This window comes from Camellia sinensis, chromosome 5 (assembly GCF_055761805.1).
Source record: "Camellia sinensis isolate YWXY chromosome 5, ASM5576180v1, whole genome shotgun sequence".
In the NCBI taxonomy this organism is placed as follows: Eukaryota; Viridiplantae; Streptophyta; class Magnoliopsida; order Ericales; family Theaceae; genus Camellia; species Camellia sinensis.
The window spans coordinates 112,619,003-112,637,861 of record NC_138965.1 but is presented as its reverse complement, the minus strand read 5'-3'; the positions used below and the strand labels follow the sequence as shown (position 1 = coordinate 112,637,861).

The window sequence follows — 18,859 nt, the reverse complement described above, 5'->3', positions numbered from 1 at the left end:
GAATTGCCCAATGTGCTATGGGCATATTGGACCATGCCGAGAAGATCAACTAGAGAGTCTCCTTTTGTCTTGGCATATGGTACTGAAGCAGTTATCCCACCGGAGATCGGCATCCTTGGAATTAGAACCTAGGGAGTGGAAAATGGAACCAATGAGGCATTCTTTGCCGAAGATCTGGATCTATTGGAAGAAAGAAGAGAGAAAGCAGCAATTCGGTTGGGGGCATACAAGCAATAGCTTGCTCGAGCATACAACAAGAATGTCAATCCCAAAGAGTATCAGGTTAGGGACCTCGTCCATAGAAAAGTTATCAGCAACAAGAAGGATCCTAAGGAGGACAAGCTTGGCCCAAACTGGAAGGGACCATACAGGATCATCTCGGTCGCTGGTAGTGGCACATATCGGCTAAAAGAAACTGATGGCAAGGAGTTGCCAAGATCATGGAACACAAGCAATTTGAAGTTTTTTTATAATTAGTTTCTTTTAGAATTTATGGAAAGTTTTTATTAGTTGAAGTGTAGCTTGCTTTTCGTGCTCCTTTAGGATACAACTAGCCTTATAGTTCGGACTCCCATGGTTTTGAATTTGATCTCACAAGTGCAATGTGAAATAGATAAACACAAAAGAGTCCAAATCTAGCAAGTCTTTTGGAAAATCGATTTTGAATCAAAATGCCAAAAATGGACTGCTTTGCCAGATATAGAGTCGCCACCTAAATATTTTGGAGAAATTTAGGAAACCCAAAACTCGTGCTAAAGGCCACTTATCTTTCATCATCAGAGTGTCTCGGCTTGGGAAGTTAGATACGAGAGAGAAAGGTCATGAATTGAGCACCCCACTCGCCCGATCAAAGATCGGCCTCTACTAATCATGATGTGATTCTTGTTTACATTGTGTGCTCTTGTTCCGATTTATTAGGCTAACTTTACTAGGTGATACACGCAAGTATAAACTAATTTGCAAAATTTGGAACATTTGATTTCATGTGTTGTTTTGAAAAAATATGTTTTGAATATGCTCCACTTAAAATAGTGAGTTCATATGTACATTAATCAATTTATCGCAATTTTAGCAATTAGCCTTCATTTACCGACATTCAAACAGGTATATCATTTAAGCAATTAGCCTCATAGATAGCATGCTTGGTATAGGAACACAAACATATGATATGATATGCTAAAACAATAAGTGCTCACCTAGTACTCTAAGAGAAGCCAAATAAAGGAAAATGATTAGAAAATATGCATGTTCCTAAACAATACAATGTGACTAATGCAACGCACACATTTATGCAATTTTTATAGGCTCGGCTATGAGCATGGTATATGATCCGATTCAAGATGTGATAAATCATGTTTTCAAGCAATGAAATTGAAATTGACATTAGTTAGTATGATGAGCCGAACCCAAATATACATGAAACAAGTGTATGGGAATGCTAAGTAAATATGCTACCATCATAAGTGGGTAGATAAAAGGGAGAAAGAAATGGGGGTTAGAAGACATACACCACTATTATATATTTGCCCTTATGCAAGAGGGTCCGAATAAGTGTGCAAATGCCTGGATTAACTAATTATTACAAATTCGAATAAATGAATCACACTAACTAAACTAACTACCAACTAGATATCTAAGTTATCAACTAGCTATCTAAGTTATTACAACAAGGGCATTATGAGAATAATAATAATAATTGCATCACGAATATTTACATCAATAATAATTACAATAATAAGATTGCATAATTACAATGAGTAACTCAAACAATAGCAAGGATGCTATGTCTGCCAAGACCGCTCTGTTTCACCTCAGCTTTTTCTCTCTATTTCTTCCAAAATTCACTGTTTACCAAACATTGGAGGTCGGCCGGCCCCCAATGAGGCCCAGCAGGGTCCAAGTAAGGTCGGTCGAGCCCTATTTCATGCCAAAATGTTTTTGTGCTCTAAGGCCCTGTTTGATTGGGGGATATAAAGATTGGGATTGGATATTATATCCGGTGGGGTCCATATATCCCATGTTTGTAATTTTTTTTTGAAGGGGATATAATATCCGGTGGGATTGTATATCCCCCAAAAGTGGAGGATATACAATACCACACCCCCCCCCCCAATTATATCATATCCCCTTGGTGGGGATATGATGTAAAAAGTCCAATATACCCTTTTTTCTATCTAACATAATATAATTTAATATATTTTTTTGAATTTAATATAATATAATTATTGAATTTAATTTAATATTATTGAATTTAATATAATATAAATATTATTGAATTTAATATAATATAATTTAATACAAATTTTGAATTTAATATAATATAATATTATTGAATTTAATATAATATAATATAATTTAATATAAAATTTTGAATTTAATATAATATAATATTATTTAATTTAATATAATATAATTATTGAATTTAATTTAATATAAATATTATTGAATTTAATTTACTTTAATATAATATTATTTAATTTAATACAAATTTTGAATATAATATAATATAATATAATATTATTTAATTTAATTTAAGTTAATATAATATTATTGAATTGAATTTAATATAATATAATTTAATATAAAATTTTGAATTTAATATAATATAATTATTGAATTTAATTTAATATAAATATTATTGAATTTAATTTAATATAATATAATATAATATTATTTAATTTAATATAATATAATTATTGAATTTAATTTAATATAAATATTATTGAATTTAATTTAATTTAATATAATATTATTTAATTTAATACAAATTTTGAATTTAATATAATATAATATAATATTATTTAATTTAATTTAATTTAATATAATATTATTGAATTTAATTTAATATAAATTTTGAATTTAATATAATATAATATTATTTAATTTAATTTAATATAATATAATATTATGAGGGCAATCTTGGAAATTACTTGTTATATCCCACAATATATTTTGTAAAACAAACATGCATAACATATATCCAATCTTATATATCAAGTCAACAAACATGACTTGGGGGATATACTATTCAATACTTATATCCTATTCATTATATATCCTGACTAAATCCCACATCATATTATATCCTCCATTTTATATCCAACGAAACAAACGGGGCCTAAGGTCAGGACAGTGCAGACAGAGCCTTTCAAGGCCCTATTTGTCCCTTCTGCTCTTCTCTGTCATGTTAAACTCAAGAGAAGAACAAATTTGAGTTTGAAACCACCATAAGCACAAGTTGATGGCTTGATGATCCCGAGCACGTTTGGACAACATTGAATAAATACAATGGAAAACCACCACCCTTTCCTCCTATCATGAAGGCTCAAAGAGGGAAGTAGACATGCTTTAAGTCTCATCAATGTATCATGGATTGATACGTGACAATTTTCGGAGCGATGGACTTAGCATAACATCCGGCCAAATCCAACCATCTAAACATTTTCTTTATGTCGGTTTCATTTAGTTTAAACCAATTTTATTAAACCTTTCCATTCTTTAATCAATTTGTCCAAAGTGAAGTTAAAGTCCACTAAATAAGAAGAAATATCAAACGAGAAGTGATTCCTCGCATGAGAGAGAGCCTATGCCTTGACGATGAACATCTATAGAGATTAAGCCATTGAGCATAGGTCTTTTTCCCATGACTTGAATAACCATCAATCGTTCGAAATAACTCTCAAATGAAAGGGGGGAAAAAGAGAAAAAAGAAAAAGAAAAAGGAGAGAGGTGGCAGAAATGATCACATGAGACTCTTGACATGAAAATTAACCAAAGGAAAGCTATCAAAGTATGGGTAACATAACACAATAAGCTAGATATGAGGACTTACAACGCAACAAGCTAGATATTCAAAGCATACACTAATTAAATAAATTAGGATAGCCCTAAAACAGCCCCTAATATACTAAGAACAGTGGCCAAAAATCATGTTAAAGAGCATAAAAAAAGTAGGAAAGGACAAGGAAATGCAAGGCTAGTGAACAAGAGCAGGGAGAGGTGGCTAGTCTCTCTATTTTTAAGACATCAAACCATGTTTTTTAGCCCTTCTCAAACTTTGAAAATCAGTTTAGAAGGCAAAGAAAATAGTGTAAAACAAGGATGTGAGCTATGAAGTAGAGTGTAAGAAAGGGTGTTAACCCTCTCTACCCTTTGGTAGCTATTCAAACCCAAGTTCCAACATTTGAAATAGGATCAAAACAACACAAAAACACCCAAAATAGATAGAAAATGACAAAAATGAAAGCAATAGAAAGGTGGTAAGCTTATACCTCTTGAAGAAGGTAAGCTCTTGTTTGTGAACCAAACTTGGTCCAAGCACACTCTTAAACTTGAATTGTGATTCACAAAGCTCAACCAAGGTTCTAAGTTATGGCTCCAAGGTTGTATGTAGTGTATAGATATGGTGTATGGATGATCAAATATCTCAAAATTAGCTTGCACAAGAAAAAGGGGCTCTCAACTATGTTTTTGCTTCTTTGAAATTTTTCCAATCTCTAACACTGAGATATACGCTTGTATTTATAGAATTTGAGCAAAATAGGTCTAAAATATCTTCAAAAATGGACAGCTGGATGATTCCCACCCAGAACAATGTTTCTCGCTAAAGAAAGCTAACTAGTTCTCAATGGCCATGGCTGGCTCCCAATGTGGTACGGCCAGCTCCCAATGTGCTTCCTTCTTCCACTGTTTTAAACTCAATGTAGGGTGGCACAATATTCAAAAATGAATTTTTGAGGTAAGAATAGTATGAATATGAAAGGTTTGGGATTGGTTTTGGAGCTTGAACTTAAATCCCTCATTAAGAACTCGAACCACACTCAATGCAACTTTCATCATCGAGTGCGCAGGACAAACCATCCAAGTCTTGCGGGTGGTCAAAAATAAGGTGTCTACACAAAGTTTTAATAAAATACTAGCTTGATTTTGTTTTTATGAATTATTGTTGAAAAACTTGTATGATGGAACTAAACAGTCTTATGACGATGTTCCCATGGTGAACACGACGAATAACTTAGACTTGCCATATGGTAGAGTTGAATTAAAACTTGCCATATGGTAGAATTGAACTAAGTTGGTGATGTTTCAGAATGAAACATGATGAGTAACTTAGACTTGCCATATGGTAGGGTTGAACTAAGTTGGCGATGTTACATGATAAGTAACTTAGACTTGCCATGACGGCAGAGTTGAACTAAGTTTGATCTAATCGGATTAACAGAGACACCGAGGTCGAAAACCCTGGCTAAGAATTGTTTGAATTAGACTTCGGCAAAAATCCTAGATGCATGCTTAATGTGAACATAAATGGTACTTAGGTTCACATTAGGACAAGGAGCAAGAATGAGGAATGGGCTTGACACTTGTTAAAATTTTAGAAAAATTTATAAGTTGGAGTCAGCTAAGTTAACTAGATGAGGGGATACCCAAGGTATTTGTTACCCTAGGTATTTGTTACCTAAGATAACCAACCAGGTTGTCAAGCTTGGAATGGTTGAAAGGGTGAAGTCTTGACAAGTGACAGCAAGTAAAAATAAAGAAATAACACTTGTTGAGAGTTATTTAAAGAATTTTTACAAAGTGCCAGTTGGTTCGAGATGGATAACTAAGGCTGCACCCGAGGTAATATGGGTCCGAGGTAATACATGTCTAAGGTACGCTAACCTGAAGTGATTATACATGTAAGTTGCACTTAGGAGGATCAGAAAAATTCTAAGTATGAAAAAGAAATGCAAGACATAAAAGCAAAGTAGTAAAGCATACACTCAATACTTAGAAGAAAAAAGCAAGAAAAGATGACATGTATTTAGAAGAGGAAACTTGTTCGATTACAAAAAGATGGCACTTTGGCCTGACAAAAGTAGACATTGTTCAAAAAGTTACAACTGTTCAAAACTAAAAACATATGAAGAAAGCAAATCCTAAGTACATGGGTCTCCAGTGTTTTCCTCAAACTGTCCTACCTCGACAATTGGGGTTATTTCAACCTTGGCAATCAGCTGGGCAGATTTTTTGACCTCAATCTCGGCGTCAATCTTTAGTAGGGTCTAATCAAGACTCCTCTCGACAGATTGGATCTTGGCCTCAATAGAAACCTTATGAGTAGAGGTGTCTTTGGGGACCTCATCTTCCTCATCTTCAGTCAAGTCTAGGACTTGATCGTTGAGAGTTAGGGACTTGGACCCCACAGTAACCTCAACTTCAGCTTTGTCTTCTTCTTCGACCTCGGCCTCTGAAGTGTCATACAAATGGGCGAAGGGGACTTGTAGTTGATTGATATCCCGAAGTGGCGAATCTGCGGGAACAACCAACTTGTTGAGAGTAGCTACCCAGCCCAAATAGTAGCCTGTACAGGCTAGGTTTACTTGCTCTCTATATTGATCACGGATGGCGGCTTGCCCCTCTTCAAAGGCCTTCTTGTCGGTCGCTTTGATCTCGGCCTCCTTCGATTCAATGGCCTTTTTTAGCTTCACCTCAGCCTCTGCTGCTCTAACCTCGGCTGCCACAGCAATGGCCTTAGCGGCTACGGTAGTAGCCTCAACAACTTTGACTTTAGCCTCAATTTTGTGTTGAGTAGCTTTAGCCTTATCTAGTAAACTTCAGTTATTGGTCTCTGCCTGGTTGAGTGAAGATAAGAGTTTGGCAGCTCCTTAAGTCTCCTTCACCAACTTCTTCTTCATCATCTCGGTCTTAACTGCATACGAGTGAGCATGCTGGATAGCCTACAAGGAACAAAACGAATTAGCAAAATTTGGTTAAGTGTTTGAAAGCAAAAATGGAAACAATAAGAAGCTTACCAAGACTGAGTGTTGCATTATGAGGGCAAAGTTTTCATACTCATGAAGCTCGGGCATATGGTTCATATCGACCGGTAGAAGCACCGCCGTGAGAGAACAGCGCCGACCTCTACGCTCTCGATCACGCTATCTCCAGCCCTCAGAGAACGGTCACCAACTATGACCTCGGGGGCCTAATTCTGAACGCGAGAGAAGCTGCTGCCTCCTTCTAGGTGATCAGACCTCGGTTTCTTCGACGGTAGGGCCTCAGATGTTGCTGCCTCGGCTGGCCTCTTTTCAGATTCGGCCAGTTTTGATATTGGCACAGAGTCCTCAGGGTCCTTCTCGAAATCAGAAGGAACCTGAGTCACGGTGGCCTTTGCCTTAACTTTTTTTACCATTTTTTGTTTGGGATTTGGCTGGGATTAAAACGAGGACTGAAGAGTCACCACGTCTAGTAGGCTAGCGAGTAGGTCTTCGGCCACAGTAGGTTTGCGACCCATTTCTTTGGTTGTCGCAACATCTATAACTCTTGTGCCAAAATTGATGGCAGGATGAGCAATAAGAGGATTTGTTGGGTCGTAAGCCGATGCCTCAGGACCTCGGCTTTTTTTACTATAAGTTCTGCCGACAGGAGCGTTTAAAGAGCTTGGCGTTAGCATTGTCGTCGAGATGGAGGAATTAGTTGGGGGCTAGAGGTGGATGGCAAGGCTATTGGATCTAAGGTGGAAGCCTGGTCAGTCCTTGGTGAAAGAAGCAATTAGAGGAGTTGAGACAGATGGTGGAGTTTGGCTGCTTCATGGAGTGTCGGTAAGCGGTAACTGGTATATTGGAATATAATTCAAGAGGAGGGGAGCCTTGCGTCTTTGAATCGAAAGATCTAAGAGCTTCTTTAGATCTCGGCATGGGACATAAGACTACCGAAATCCCTTCGCTGGCTGAGGAAGAACTGTAAAAACGAGCAGTAAACATTAGCACAGACAAAAGAAATAAATTGACAAGTCTTAACAGAAACGTAAAAATTACCCTTGTATTCAGTTCTTACCCTCATCCTCTCTGAACACTGCTCGGCACAGAGGAAAGAGATGAAGATCGTCATTAGGCGCAAACTCCCAATTACCCGAGACAATCAGGTAGTCATCTCCAGCACCTTTGTTGGAGTCAAGAAAGTCGGCTATGAGTTTGTAGGAAGTAGATCTGGGCTTGAGATAGTAGGTGTGCCACTGGCCAACTTAAGGCCACACATGGTGAAACAAAATTAGATCTCGGCTAGAGTAATCCTAGCGTTTTCTCGGCGTGCCAGTTCGATTATACTATTGATAACCCTAAATGAGTTGACGGCTAGTTGCATAGGGTTAAGTTTGTAGTAATGGAGGACTTCTCGAAAAAGAATGTCTAAGGGAAACCAAAGGCCACACTTAATAAACGCAACTACGGGGAATGGCATGGAGTCCTTATCAGGCGTGATAGAGTCCTCCTTCCCAGCTAACTTGATCTGAACGTCGACTGGGATGGAGAACTCCTGGCGAAAGTACTCTAGTTTGGTCAGGATATCTACCCTCCACCTAAACATGCCCATTATCTCGACAACAGAGGGTTCGATAACAGTTGTTTGGTAAGAGGCTCGATAAAGGTTTAAAGATCTCAGCTAAACAACTAATGAAGGGTTTCTGGTGGCCTAGATAGGGTTCCTGTTTCAGTTTTACTAAAGAATAGGGTTCTAAGGCAAATCCCAAGCCTAGGACTCCAAAAACAAGAATTGAAGGCAAGAATCTAAAAAATGCACCCAGAAAACAGAAAAGACACGATTCAGAATCAAGAAGTACAAAATTAGGGGCAATGACAAATTGGTAAGCATCAGTTCATGACATTTAACAAATGAATCCAAGGCAATGTTTAATGAAGAAAAACAGAGTTCGAGTATGGATATAGATTCAATAGTAACACATGAGTGCTAATAGATACAGTGTAAGGCGTATGCCAAATTCAAAGAGCAAAAGCTATTGAAGAACAACAATCAATACAAGTAACAGATTTAAAAGGGTAAATTGATTCACAATTTGTAAGCATGAAAGTAATAAGCAAATCAGGGCATGAGAGTACAATTTGATACAGGGAGTAGTAGGAGTATGTGCAAATATTTCACAACAACGACATACTCAAAGAACAATAAAGAACTGAATGTAGAAAGAAGAAATTAGACAACTTACCGAGTAAGGCTGAGGAAAAGACGCCGGAACAATACTCGCCGGAGTCAAATGGTGCCTTTGGTTGGAACGGAACAATTGAAAGCCTCGCCGGAGATAGAGAATGGAGCAATTACAGGAGCTTGAAAACACGAAAATGGAGGTTTGGGAGAGAAATGTTAGAGAAAGAAAATTTTAGAGGAGGAAAATTGAATTTGCAAAAGTAAAGAGACGATGAGAGAGAGAGAGAGAGAGAAAAAGAAAGGAGTTTTGTCAAATATATACGAAAAGGTAGCAAAACCTAATGAGATGCCTTGGATGATATGCTTGTCAGGCGGTGTGGGCAGAAACGACGTGATTTGATAGCGCATGTCAAGTACGAACCGATAGGGAAAGAACATGTGGACGAAACGGTTGAAAAGACTCTGCGTAACAGCTCATGTGCAGTTAAAACTCGTGAAATTCTTGAAATAATGCGCAATAACCTTGGCTAGAGGTGCAACCTCGGAGAAAATTCGTAGAAAAATTGGTTCGTGATGCTTGATCCTTAATAAAAAGGGAAGTTGAGTCCTGATTTCATGAAGTCGATGAGTCACGATCTCGGCAAGAGTAATGAATGCATGTTTGATCCGACATGCTGAGTGAACAGACAATGTAGGTTCCATCACCTCAGGTTGCCGAGGTAATAGAACCTAGAAGGTAGTTGTGGAGAAATATTTTGTGAACAACAGCACGTGGCTAAGGTGACGTCAAAATGTCAGCCGAGGTGCACCGTGGCCTGGTCACGTTGTCGAGATTACCTCAACTAGGCCAAGGTTATCTGTGAAGATGTCGGAATATGAGATAAGCAGATAAGGGACAAGAGTCCTAGAATAGGGGAGGGTCTCAGTTTGGATAAGGCTAAGGCTCAAGGAGAGTTTATCCCTATCTAGCTGAGGGTCCAAGATGAGCATTGAAACTGAGTCCATTAAAGTGAAGCTTCTAAAGTGATCAGGTCACTGTTAGTTATAAAAGCAAGGCACCCTTGTGGGTCTGAGGTAAGTTTTTTCTTGTGAGTTTAAGCACTATTTACTATCTGTGAGAGATATTGTTCACTGACTTGATCGTCAGAGTGGCCCTAAGTGGACAAACCACAGCGAAATTCTCATATTCTTGTTACAGGTTGCTAGGGTTAATCTATTCTACCAATGCTCTCCAACTGAGTTCCTTGTTTGGTTGTGTAGTCAGAAATCAACACCCACAAGAATAAAATTAAAATCATTGAAAAGAATTCTAAACAGAAATCTGTAGTGATATTCCTAATGGTTTTTGGAAAAGAAAGAAACATATAGTTTCTGTTCCTTATGAACAGGATTTTGATGAGAGCCGGATCCCGACCAAAGCTTGTCCTAGCCAGATGAAGAAAGAGTATTTAGAACTCTGCAAAATAGAAATTACAACGTTACTTGAGAAAAAATTAATCAGGAAAAGATATTTTCCTTGGAGCTGTACAACATTCTATGTTAATAAAAATGCAAAAAAAAGAAAGAGGCGTGCCAAGATTAGTAATCAATTACAAGCCCCTTAATGATGCATTAAAATGGATCAGATATCCTATTCCTAATAAAAAAGATCTTTGTGATCGTCTCCAGGATGCAGTCATATTTTCCAAATTTGAATTAAAATCAATATATTGGCAGGTCCAGATTTTTGAACAAAATAGATATAAAACTGCTTTTACAATACTTTTTGGGCACTATGAATGGAATGTTATGCCATTTGGTTTGAAAAATACTTCATCAGAATTTCAACATATCATGAATGATATATTTAATCCTTATATAAAATTTTCTATTTGTTATATAGATGATGTTCTTATCTTCTCATCTTCTATTGAATAGCATATTAAACATCTTAATATTTTTAAACATGTTATTATCAGAAACGGTTTGGTTATATCAGCACTAAAAATGAAATTATTCCGAATAACTGTAAGATTTCTTGGACATAATATTCATAACAGTACCATTATTCCAATTGATAGGAGTATTGAATTTACATCTAAATTTTCAGATGAGATTAAAGATAAAACTCAACTACAGAAATTTCTTGGTAGTCTTAATTACATTAGAGACTATTATCACCAGTTATCACAGGATGCAGCTATTCTTTTTACTAAACTTCAAAAAAATCCACCCCTATGGTCTAAGGAGCATATACAAGCTGTTCAGAAAATTAAACTTAAAGTTAAATAGTTACCTTTCATTGCTCTACCCAATCCAGATTAGAAGAATATTATTGAAACTGATGCTTCCGAAAAACGGTATGGAGGAATCCTTAAACAGTATAACCCTAAAACTCAGAAATAACTCTTAAGCTTTGAATCAGGAACTTAGAAAGCCGCAACATTAAGTTACCCAACAATTAAAAAAGAATGCTTATCTATTGTGAAATGTGTTCTTAAATCCAAGATGATCTTTTAAACTAGCAGTTTCTGATCAGAGTTGATTGTAGTATTACTAAATAAATATTTAAATAGAATGTTGAGAATTTGGCTCAAAAGAAGATATTTGCTAGATGGCAAAGTTTATTATCAGTATTCGACTTTGATATTCAATATATCAAAGGAGAAACAAATTCTTTATCAGATGTCCTAACTCGTGAATTTTTACAGCGTTGAGAATGAGGATCTTCCTCCCTATTCTCATCAGAACATCCACCCGGACTTAACAAAATTTCCTTGGCTAACAATCTCTAAGAACAGTCAACAAGGGGAATCTTCAAGTCAAACTAGTAAATATGTCCTTCTTACTCCACCAAAACCCTTTCAACAAAATTCTCTTACTAAAAAAACTGTAATGTCTATTGAAAAACTTATGAACAATAGATGACAAATCCATGGAAAATCAAGAGACGTTATCTAACAACCAAATTGTTCCCTCCCCACTTTGACTAGTACAGATATGTTTATGAAGCCATTCTCAAAGAAACAACATTTGTTGAGTTTACTCACACTTTCCGTGAGAGTAGCAAAACTGCCAGCCCTATTCGATTCAGTAAGTCTGTTATCAGAAATCTTATGCCTATCACTCAATGGGGCATACATCCACATACTACCAAAACTTTGGATTTTGGATCCCGCGAACATAAATACAGTTATTGGGATTATGTTGATGCTTTTACAAAAGCATTTTATTACCAGAATCCTGTTAAGAATCATTCATGGTTCTTTAAGATCTGTCCCGAAACTCTGAAGACTGGTTTCCCAAATGGGTTTCTTGTTTGGTGGGATAAATTTGACCTTTCCTTTGAGATCTTACCAGCACCCACTCGGCAAACATTTAATGAATGGCAAATTGCCTATTCACATTTACTAGTCAACCGTAACATTTCCATGTCCAAATCCTTGGTTCATTTTTCCATTTATTTCAGTATTCCATGGATTTGGAGGTGAGATTTTCAAAACCGAAATGCAGATACGTTCAAAACTAAAAATTATTAAATATTTTTAAAGTACTATGTGATTGTTTATTTGACATTATCAGCTAATAAAAGGCTTGTTTGAGGACTAGCAAAAAAAAGATTGGCAATAGGTTATTTGTCAAAATAAATTAGGCTTGTACGAGTGCTGCTATTAGTACCCATTAATTATTTTGGACCTCCCATTTTTTAGTTCTTTTTTTAATATTTTTATTATTACAATAATAATCTCAAGTGAAATTACTAAAAATGACATCAAGAATTTTGGGACACCCAATCTCACAATTAAGCCCACATATCCACTACATCATGAGTTAGGGTTTATGAGAGCACACACCTCCATCACTACCCATCCATCTTCTCCAAATCCCACCTTGAAAACCTACCCACCCTCAAAAGCTTTAAAACCCATTGGCGGTAATTATGGGTGTTCACGGGTCGATTCTGATCGGTTTTACCCTAAGCCCGTCAACCAAACCGAATGTATCGGGTTGGAAAATTTGCCACCCACTGCTGACCGTAAGCATATTCAAAATTGACCATGGCCCATCATTCAGATTGGCGGTCAGTTCGGTCGGCGAGAAAAAGAAAGAAATCAATCTACTTCGCACTCTTTCTCAGGTTGTAATTCAAACAAAAATCAAATTAAAACATGTATAAAGGAAGTATAAGAGACTCAAACAAATATATTAAATATGCAAATAAATTTGAAAAAGAATAGAGAGTGGAATAATAGAGATAAGACTCACTATCACTTAAATCTAAGCTATATTCATCACCATTGAAGTAAATCTGAGCATCATTGCCATCGTTTCACAGATCTGAGCATCATTGTCTCCATCGATTAGCACCATTGCCACTAAAGAGGGAGATTAAGAGAAGAAAATGGGTTTCAAGTGAGAGAGATTGCGTCACTGTAAGAGGGAGACGAAGGTGAGATGAGCACATAGAAGATCGCCATTGTCGTTGAGAGATAGCAGAAGAAAAAAGTGGTTTCTAGGAAGGAAACAAGAAGGGTGAGATAGATTGTAAGAGAGAAACGTGGATGAGAGAAAATGAGACTGAAGAGGTATGAGAGAAATGAAGATGAGAAAGAGAGAGAGAGAGATAGAGAGACAGAGAGAGAGAGAGAAACTGAAAAGGTGTGGGAGAAACGAAGGTGAGAGACAGATAGAGACTAAAGTTATGGGAGAGAAACGAGGGTGTGTAAGAGAGAGAGAGGAATTGAAATGGACTGTTCAACAAAAAAGTGGCGTATTGATTAGACAAATCTTTAGTCTTGGAAATAGATAAGGCAGACTTTATTAGCATTAGGAGAAAACAAAGAGTCTTGGTGAGATAATTAATTCAAGGAGCCAATCAAAAGTCTACATGTGTTACAAATATATCGGTCGGTTCGGTTTCGGTGAATTATACACTTTTATAACCGTTACTCGACCGAATATAGAACGGGTTTGAGCAATTTAACTCGCTGCCGACCCAATGTCATTCGAAACCGTCCGCAGCTATGTCGGATTGGTCGGATTCGGTCAGTTTTGTCGGATGATTCGGTTTTTTGAACACCCCTAGCGGTAATATTCCGGCAGCAACTATGACAACCATTTGACATACACTTCTCCAGCAATGACAATGAGTGGAAGTTTTTTCGACAACCACAACTTCATAAGACGAGAAGAGTACAACAATAAAAACTTAAAAGGGGTTCATAACTTTGATAGTATTCTTAGCTCAAATGTAAAAGTAAGTTTCTTGGGAAAGAAAATGACAAAAATAATAAAAATTATTCGTCATATTTTCAGGACTGAACTCTCGAACATATAACCAAAATTCGAGAACACATGCCTGAACGTTGTTTATTTATTCAGGAACAGGTAACCAAACATTTCTTATTTGTTCAGAAACACATAACCAAAGCAGTAGTAGAAACATGCAACCAAAGGAGATCGGACCACCCTTGGGTGGTTGACCGGCCGATCAACCGGAGGGTTAAATCTTGCCCAGTTTTGCTCACACAAAGAGCATACAATAACAGTGAGGCCATGGATGAATGACAAAAAAACAACCCGAGAAAAATGAAACTGGATTATGTTATGTGTGTAAAAAGAGGTAATAGAAACAAAAAATCAAACAAATCAACAAATCTCGTAATGAAGTAGAGAAAAAAAACTCCTTAATCACATAAATTTTTTCCACTTTTTTCCACTGATTTTGGGAGATTCCATCGTCGTTGGTTTTGTTAGGGTTTTAGGGTAGAGGCTTTTTGGGGTGTAGAAGTGTGTATTTGAATGTGTGAAATATTTTTACAAGGATAATCTTGGTATTATTTGGGGGAGAAAATAAATTTTAAGGGTTTTACAATTTATAAGTGGGGATCCAAAGAAATTGGGAGTCCAAAATAATTGATGAGGTACTAATAGCAATACTCTTCAGTAACTTTTAGTGCTCGTTTGGGCTGAATTTTTTTAGTCTGACTTTTTGACTATTTGTCTATTTTAGCTTAGCCAAAAAAGTTATTTAATAGTTGAATTGATGGTTGTAAGAAGAAAAAAAATGAAATGATTATGATTTGAATATAACATTTTAATTAACATACATATATATATATATATAGTCTTTATTAGCTCAAATAGCAAATCAACCCACATCCCAAACAATGGCAATTTTTGGTTAAAATGTGAGGTGAAAAAACTAAGTGTGTTCAGTTTATGTTTTTTGGATTAAGTTTTTTGAAAACTGAGTTTTTTGATTTTCGTATTTTTTTCTTTTTAGTGAATATTTTTAAAATTTTAAACATTTTTTTTACTTTTTTAGATGCACCTTACTTAGATGTATCTACAAAGTAAAAAATTTGTGAAAAAATATTTTAAAAAATTAATAAATACATAAAAATACAAAATATGTATTGAATTGTTGTATTTTTTTGTATTTTTGTCATCTAGTGAATTTTTTAAAAAAAAAAATTTACAATTTTTTTACTTTTTAGGTGTATTTATGTTAGATATGTCTAAAAAGTAAAAAAAATTGCTTAAAATATTTAAAAAATTCAATAAAAATAAAAAAACATGAAAAATAAGAAAGTAGAATTTTCTGAAAAGTGTTTTTTGAAAAATAGAAACAAACAAGGTGAATATGTTTGGGATGGTTTTTAATTTTTTACGAAAAAAAAACGTGTAAAAAATTAAAAAAAAATTTAAAATTTTTGACTTTTTTTATATAATTCTTTGACTTTTAATTTTTAATGATTTTTTTGATTTTTTAGTTCTTCCCAAAAACAAGCCTTAAAAACTATAACGAAAATGTCTCGTAGCTCGAAAGGGTCGAGCTCGAAACGGCTCGAAAATGGAAGAAGAGGGGAGAAAGAGAGGGAAGAGGAGGAGAGAGGGAGAAAGAGAGAGGAGAGGGCTCGTCGTCGTGGGTCGTCGCCGATCGTCGCAGTAGACCGTCGCCTAGCCCAGCCCTGGTCGTCTGCCCAGCCCCGCCGACGTTACAGCACCACCGTCATCTGCCTAGCCTCCCCTCCTCCTCCTCCAACCGGTTTTTATGGCCCCCTCCCCTCCCTCCTCCTCCTCCTCCTCCTCCTCCTCCTCCTCCCTTCTCTTCTTCTTCCTTCTTCTTCTTCTTCTTCGTTCTGTAACAAAACCAGGGAAGAAAGAAAAAAAAAAAAAATTCGACACCAAAACGACGTCGAGCCGCGATTTCGAGCCGCGGTTTCGAGCTACGTAGCATGGTCGAAACTATAAAGTTAAAAAGTTATTCGGTTGTTCGTCATTATTTAAAAAAATTAACTGTCATATCAATTTTTTTATTTTCAAAAAAGTGAATTTTTTAACAATTTTTGAAACACGTTAGCTTTTTCAACTAATAAAATATCGACAAAAAAAAAAAGGAAAATTTACCCATAAGTCCTAGTTTTTGAAAAGTTGAACCATTTAGTCCTAAAAGTTTTCTTATGCTCCATTTAGTCCCATTTGCACATCAATCTAATGTTCGAAACATTAATCTGATGTTCGAAATTTAATGTTCAAAACATTAATCTGATGTTTGAAACATTGTAATGGGACCTTTCAGTCTATAAGAAAACTTTTAGGACTAAACAGTGTATAAGTTATTAATTTGAGATTTATTGGTGCATCCCCAAAAAAAAAATCATAAAAAAAGAAATAAACCCCAAACACCCTCTAATAAGTAGATCATTTTTCTGTCTTAACATTTAACAAATGTAAATAAGCATATTTTACTTATAAATGTTTTTTGAAAAAAAATATCCCAAAAAAAATAATATTAAATCAGGCTTAGACTCTTGTAATAAAATAAATCATGAATTTTTAATTTTATCAATTTAAATTTTAATATTTTGATTTGTTTTCAATACAAATCATTTACCTATATTCATCAAGTAAAACTGAAGAAAAAAAAATAATGTTTTAGATGTTAAATTCAAAACAAATTAGATTAAAAATTAATATTTAAATTGATAAAATTAAAAATTTAGAATTTATTTTATTATAAATATAAATTTTATACAAAAAAATATTTGAAATAATATATTAATGACATTTTGTAAAATTATAAAAATAATAATAAATGTTTTGACAGAAAATGAAATCATCCTTTGGTGGTGCTACATAACAAGGCCACTCAATCATATAGCGGTAAATTACAGATTCGCGCAGGCAAGGATTCAAATGCATACTCATGACAATGGACACAATTCATCTAGGTCTAGAAAGTTCATTCTACTAATCATATGTGTTGTCGTCTGAGTGATTAACTTTGAAAAGAGTAGAATCTTAGACCTAAAAATCTAGAAAAATAATATGTAAATCCATTTTCTAGACTTACTTTTCAGGTTCAATAATATATCAAGAAAATAATTAATTAATAATAATAAATAATTAACTTAAATATTTTAATAAAATATCATATTACTAAATTTAAAAAATGAATCTCACCTTTTAACTTGAGTAATAATACTAAAAAATTTATACTCCAAAACCTGCTACATTTGAGTTAATGTTTTGATAGAAGATCCGTACACGGTCCGTACAGACTCCAAAAAAAAAAAAACACAACTTTTATAATCCCTATTCACCTGTAATTAGTTGAAGGAGGAAAGAAAAAAATAAAAATAAATAATTGATTCACATCATTTTAAAGTCATAAAATAAAATCCAAACATTTTTATTAATTTATTTTTGGTAGACGACGCGTACGTCACGAAAACTAGTGGTGATCAAAGATGTAGGACCGTTTGATGGAAAAATTGTGATTTGCCACGTCAGCAAATAGAGTCGGGGAACGTGCAAATGAATTCAAAAGTGTGGGGCGGTTGGGTTTGAAAATGGATCCAGCCTGCCTCCACTTGAAAATGGAGAGAGGGCCTTTACTAGTCTCTCTAAAAAGTACAAATCTCAATTCAAAAAAAAGCATTATAAAAGAAAGATAAGAAACAAACAAAAAAAACAAGAAAGAATCAAATCTACATGTTTTTGTTCTTTCAAATCTCACGTTTAAAAAAGGATAGAAAAAAAATCTTTCAAAAGTTTTTCACTCCTAAAGGTTTCATTTCTAGATGAGTAGTGACATTTTATTTCACTAAAAAAAAAATGACATTTTTTTGCTCTGGTTTTAGAATATTTTCACTTGAACTTTCAAAATTTATTATATCAATTTTTTTTTTTTTAAGACTAGATGATAAATTTGCATTTGTCAATTTAATATGGAATCTCTCCATCTAATTTGTCAAATATATTATTCTACTATTTTTAAAATTTGAACTCTTTTTTGTATTTTTAAATCTTCTTCTATTTGGAAAAAAACAAAAGGCAGGAAATAGTTTTCATTTCAAAATTGACATGAAGGAGTGATGCCAAAGCTATGTCAGCTTTTGACACACCAAACGAAATTCAAATGATATGGCAAAATAGAATTGTTAAACTATCCCATTAAATTTAACATATTGAGTGAAAATATTCTTATTCTTTAATTTGCGTACACAAAAGCAACTCTTAACATATTTATATCATTCAAATTGTGGGGAAAAAAAATTATAAAATTAATAAAATAGCTTTCCTTTCTCCTTTTTTGTCTTTCCTCTCTTCCCTTTCTCTTACTAACCTTAACTAGAGGTGTGCGGGGTGCGATTCAAATGGTTTGAGAGTTAAATTACAAACTAAATGACGGGTTAATGGATTAGCGGATTGACAAATTGAGGTTTGGGCAGTTTTTGGTGGATTGGCGAATTGAAGAATATTCTAACTAATTATCACTTATTTGTATAATATATAACACTAATTTATATAATATTTTTTAAATATATAACAAAAGTAATTTTACGTAATATGTTTCATATATATAATCACTAATTTCTAATAAATTTCATATTTTAAATCTCTCTTACACTCATTTTTACATTGATATTTCATTAAAAGTTAAAAA

General features: G+C 34.6%; 1 long non-coding RNA gene across 1 annotated transcript; it reads right to left on the bottom strand.

Moving 5' to 3' along the window:
- Positions 1 to 3,126: 3,126 nt before the first annotated feature.
- Positions 3,127 to 13,574, bottom strand: LOC145790805 (uncharacterized). Its single transcript, XR_014330022.1, has 3 exons — positions 13,171 to 13,574; positions 6,798 to 10,381; positions 3,127 to 6,722 (listed from the first exon to the last, which is right to left on the bottom strand). It is a non-coding gene; the product is annotated as an uncharacterized LOC145790805 (long non-coding RNA).
- Positions 13,575 to 18,859: the final 5,285 nt, after the last annotated feature.